Here is a 6,359-nt window from a genome sequence, read left to right on the forward strand (position 1 = left end):
TTGTTTCGAACCAAAAACCTAGTTCACCGTTATGAAATGTATATTTTAGCACAACATAATGTTCTTTTTTTATCTTGATGATATATGTTAAAAGATCCCATAACTCACGCACGCCACCTCTCCCGAAATCCAGTGATTGCATCGCCTTCCTCCTAACCAACCGTGGCATCGGGGCCTCCTACCACCGCCACGACCGCTCCAATATAAGATCAGAGACGCCGGGCGTATGCGCTTTTCGAAATCTCCTGCCGCCGCCGCCATCGTCAGCTTAGGGGTCGGAAGTGACTGCTCTTTTTGCCCCCTCCTCCTCACATCCCTCTCTCGAGCGAAAATGGTTAAGGAGATCAGCGCGGTACGTATTTGCACTATAGAATCTGTCAGATCTGAATTCAACTGCTAGCACTAATCTTTAAGACTGTACGTACTAGTAATGAGATTGATTTCGATTCGCAGTGTGGCATTTGTTTGGACACCAAGGGTTTGTGCCCCGGTGAGCATCGTAAGAGGGAGTTTTGTACTGTCACCCTGCACGCGGGATTTGCAAACAAGACAGTAAGATCCAGTCTGACATGACCCGTAGCAAATATCATGAGAAATTTAGTACTCCGTCCGATCCAAAATTAATGTGTTAGATTCATGTAGATACACATGTATCTAGTCATGTTTTCTGCATAGATACATCCGTATGTACAAAAATTTGTCCACAATTTTTTGGACGGAGGCAGCAATATTGAATGAATATTGTACTCGGACCCTTTGTACTCAGTCAGTTGTTCGTAATGTTTACTGCAAAAAGAGTTATATTGCATGTTGATTTCTTAGATGATAAAATGGTTTTGTGTACGTGCATGTAAATTTAAATCTTCTATGGGGTTATATGATAATACTGCTAAGAAGTAGTGAACTATACTATGCTAGTCATCTATGATTAGACAAATTCTTTAGATTAACAGGCAGTTCATATATATTAACAATCATACATATGCTACTCAGGTAATCCCCTGCTATGACAGATACAGTTTCACGCAGAAATTTGGAGTGCCCTTGGGAAAATATGGGAACTTTTAAGCAAGTTTCAGTACCAATGAGGGGTTTGAATTCCCATGTGAGATTACCAATGACAATGAGTTGACATACATTTCAGGGGAGTCTTGGAAGGAATTTGTTAGAGTTTACACGCTACATGTGGGTCAGGAGATTACGTTCAGTACTGACAATTCAGAAGTACCAAGTAGCGTTGTGACAACTGGGAATTTGCCTATCATACATCCGAGTAAGATACTTTTTTGCTCCTGCAAGTTTTATTACTCTAACTTTATCATATACCATATATAATAAATTAAATTGTCTGTGCTATAATATTGTAGCATACTACCAATTGTCCAATTAGAAAAGAGGTATTATTGACAATGTCGCTGTAAATGAGGGGACGAGCTTAAACTGGAGAATGATGGAGTATGTCATACGCCAAGTGATGGACCTTGACAAGTTAGTGGAGCGTCATGATGCTGGAAACTATGATCAAGGAAGAGCATATGCATTCCTCCATACATTGACATGGTCAGATTGCAACAAGAACTTCTTGGTAACCATCTTTTTGTTCTTCATTTATTTGGTGTCATTTCAGGATGTTTTTAGCTTTGTTCCAAATTAATTGTTCTTCCTTTACTACATAACAATAAGTTGCCACGTGTTGATGTAACAAATATTGTTTTCAAACAGAAACTGCCTAATCGTGTTGTCCCCGAAGAAATGGAGGAATATGGTGCCATAACCATTGTTTGTCATCCACACAGTACTGTGTCAAGTACATACACCATTTCTGATATTGACGGTCGTGTCTGCGTCAACAAATGGAACGAGTTCATGAAGAAGGAAAAAATCTTGCTGTTAGGACAAAAGGTGCTGATGTTGCTGTACCTGGGAGATCATGGGATTTATCTGTTTGTTTCTCATGTTCCTGATGTGCCTCTAGAGTAGTTTTGGCAAAACGTAGTGTGCGAAAATAAATTAAGGGATTTTTAAGTCATTGCTGTAATGGCGTACTTTATTTTTATATCATGGTACTCTTGTGTTCGTGCACAACATAGTGGGCAAGAATTTAAATGGTCGTTTACGTTTTTCCATTCGATTGCCTTCATTGAAACTCGATTTATTCATTATTTTTAGCAATTTTAACATGCTCCGTCTTACCCCTTATTTTCTCATAATAGTCAAGAAGGTAAGAAATAATCAAAACAACTATTTCATGCAATCATCGTGTAAGATTTATTTCTTACTCTTACCTGTCATGTTAAAGAGGGGTGGGGGTGTAAGAGGTATCATGTTAGAACACCTCTTCTTATTAAGCTGTTATTACATGTGACCATGATAATCGCCTTGATACGATCACAAATATATTATTTCTTCACAATCAACATCACACACAGCACACACAACACCATTACACTAGCCGTCAACAGCTTCAGCGTGAAAACAATTTGTCTCCCTAGTCCTAACATCGTATAAGCTTGGTGCTTCGTAATGGTTGCCACATTGCTCTGACTGTAATTTGTCCTGCCTCCAATGTTGCCACTCTTGGTACATGCATTCTTTTCCCACTGTTTTTTTGCGCGTTGTAGCTGTTCCCTTCTATCCTGTGCCGCATCCATTGCATCAAGGCATAAGCACCAACAAGGACACTTGTACCAACAAGATGATCCACGTACTCTAGTTCCCAGCGCCAGAACTCACATGGATCCTATGAATCAAGTGAACTCAAATCAAACCAGCACTAACGAAACAGTAGAAAAAATTACTCATGCAGTAAATGTCAACCCAAAGTGTAAAGGGATTGTACATCGTGGTGCTTGCACTTGTAGAACACCCAACCATCATGCTCTTCGGTACTGGAGAGATAGAATCTAACCGTTTCGCCACAGTCAGGGCAAGGGATCAGGGGCACATCAACTGATCGGCCCCTTAGCGTGCACCTAATCGAGCTCGACGACGACATGGTTGATTTGGTGTCAGGCGACTACGGCAATGACAGACGGTGGTCGTAATCCTTTGGGTAAGAGAAGAACTAGGGACTCCTCCGCTGGGCTAACAAACCCTAACACCAGCACCAGAGCATCATGCTCCCTCTAAATAGGCTAACTAACAAATCTTCCAACCGACTAACCCACCCTAAAATCACGGACGGACCATCCATGCGCATTACTTGTAAATATATCGTCAGATATCACGGGAGATATGTGCCCTTCCATCGTACCGCATATCCCACGCATCTTTTCTTTCCGCATATCGCTCCTTCCTTAACCGCCCAGAAAGTTTTGGTGTCCAGAGGTAGCCGTCGCTAGGATAATCGCCATCGCTCTGCGGGAGCCCACGTCGACGTCGGAGTAAAAATAAAAAGGTATCATCCTCCACGTCTCCTCCCATCTCTTGAAACGTTCATACTTTTTTCCGTTCATTGGACCAAAAAGGAGGTTGTGATGAGATTATAGATGCCATATTTGTGTGCAAGATCTTTGGTATTTGTTCCTGGCGGATTAGTTTTTCGTTGAAGGTACTATTTTGGTGCAAGATTGTGTGTGCTTGTCTTTACTTGGAGTAAAGGCCGTTATGAGATTAGATGTGATTGCAAGTTCACAGTAGTTCATAATACAATCTGGTTACGGAAATATTATGTTGGTGGAGCTAATTTTCTAGCCCTTTCTGCTATACTGGATTACTATGAATGATTTGCATAAGGTTGGAGTGAAGAATTTTATGCAAGAGCTTTGCGATTGGTTGTTAGGGGATCCTGATCATATGATCTAGTTATGGATATTTTTTTGTCGTTGAATTTTCTTTACAAGACCTTTAGGCTATGTTCCATTAGTAGGAATGATTTGGATGATGTTTGATTTAGCCACTTAGATGTGGCGAACAAAAACTTGTTCTCAATACTACAGTAAAGGAGGTGCTGTTGAAGGAGTTGCTCGATTATTTAGGACTGATTTGGATGAGGTTGTTCATACCAAATTAGGAATACGAATTTTAGGAGATTAGAGCGTTTGCTAGAAATTCATGACTCAGTTTGTCTCACACATACCATGCTATTCTATATTACGAGGTATTTAAATAGTCCTATGTTTTAGTGAGAATCGGTATATTTTGACAATCTGGATCTCATTAATCGCATTCTACTATCTGGGCTATAGGCACCATGGATTCACATGTGCATGGCAATAAGCGTGCGGAGTACGAGAGGTTGTTGCGTGAAGCCCGCCGGGAGATCGACGCAAAGGTCCAACACGAACATGATGAGATGGACAGGGCACTCAAACAAGAACGTGCGTATGCCGATAGGATGCTTAAGGATGAGTGTACTGATATGTCTCGAAAGATTAAGCAGATGCGTGAAGAGATGGAAAAAAGCTAAATCAGGACCGCGAGGTCATGGAAATAAATTCCAGCTGGCGTACAAGGAGATGCAACTTAAATTGCAAAAGGACCAGAAGGTTGTCGACGGCCTTATACAGACAGAGCGTGTCAACATGGACTCGAATGTGTTGCAGGCACGTGCCAATATGGACATTAGGCTGCAACAGGAGCGCAAGGACATGGACTACAAGGCTATGGTGGAGCAGGTCATGATGGAAGGAAAGATGCTGGAAGACCGTGCGATGTTTCAATCCCACGTTCAATGCCATAGCAGTCACCCGCAAGAGCATGTCTTCAGTACTCCCCCTGTGAGTACCTTGCAACGATGCTATTCAGTCACGATCACGACCGATATTGTGTATGAATAGTTTTTTTTGTGAGTAACTTTGTGTAAGCTATTCATATGCAGTCCAAGAAGCGTTACGCGGCACAATCTCCAAACACTAAAGGCCTAGTGATGTCGGTGTCACCCGTTGAATGCCACAGTTCTCCGCTCGAAGAACATGTCTTCAATTCTCCCCCTGTAAGTACCTCGCACCCATGGTAAACATTCACATCCAACATTTTGTATGACCATATTTAATTCGTGTGTAACTCTATGTCGGCGATTCATACGTAGGCGAAGCATCCAGTGACGGAACAATCCCGAATCCTCGCAGATGAAGTTTACATCCCATATAATAATGAGGTAACTTTGTCGCGATGTTGCTACGGACATCAAAAATTATTTATGGAACTTCGGTGATTGCAATGTATTAAATTTGATGTGAGATACTCATATGTAGGTGCTGGTAATGGAATTTTACATTCATAGGGATTGTGAGCTTTCGCATGTCCCGACAGGATACTTTGACGAAAGACCCATTGAGATGAGATTGTTTGAACCCGGCTTATTGGACTATGATTTTCTCATGAAAGAAGTGGCTGGATATGGTTATAAAAAGGATTCAGATTTGTACCACTTCTTACCTAAGCATGCGTGCAACCTACCGGAAGGAATGTTCCTGATTTCAGGACCAGGTGATTTTGCAAAGATGATTTCCCGCATGAACGGCAGCAAGACATGTCATTTGTATTTGGTGTATAGTCGTCCACCGAAAGATGATTATGAGGGGTGGTCGGACATGGATTCAGAGGTTCCTATTCTTCATGTTACATCAATTTTACGGCTTCATCATCCTTAAGTTTGTCCTAATACGTTCGTATGATTTTACAGGAACTGCGCATCCAAGAGTTGCAGCATGAGGAGGCTCTGGCTAGAGAGCTTGAGGCAAAGGAACAATTGAACTCCTTAGGTTACATTGATGTACCATGTAAAAATATGGGAGAAGGTGGGTCGTCGCAAATCCTGACGCAAACTCCAACGACCAATACGAAGAAGTCACTGGATTTTGGCACGGGAGATGAGCTTCCGTAGGAGGGCTAATGTTATTTGAAATGTTTTAAGCTGGAGACAACACTTTTTGTTTTTTACGAATTTTTGCAGTTATGGAACAATTCATTCACGATGGAGGTCTTGTAACAACATTTTTGCTAGAATGTGATTTCCATTTCCGACGCGACATGCATGTGTTTATACCCAACTGTACACTCCGTTCGTTCCTAAATATATGTCTTTTAAGATATTTCAGTATGAACTACATATGGATGTATATAGACGTATTTTAGATTGTAGATTCACTCATTTTGCTCCGTACGTATTTCACACTGAAATCTCAAAAAAGACTTATATTTACGAACGGCGGGAGTAGTTGTTAGTGAGCAGGTGCTGCAAGATCATGTACAACTGCTACTGAATTTTTTTTCTGCAAAACGGTGCAGGAAATAAACCAAACAGACATTTTATGTGGCACAACGTGACAAAAGTGCTGGCGAATCATCCTCGGGATCCGCGGAGTCAGACCTGATGAGATTTGCTCCGGGATCGGTGCGGTGTCAGAGCGCATCGA

Source organism: Aegilops tauschii, chromosome 2 (genome assembly GCF_002575655.3).
Source record: "Aegilops tauschii subsp. strangulata cultivar AL8/78 chromosome 2, Aet v6.0, whole genome shotgun sequence".
Taxonomy (NCBI): domain Eukaryota; kingdom Viridiplantae; phylum Streptophyta; class Magnoliopsida; order Poales; family Poaceae; genus Aegilops; species Aegilops tauschii.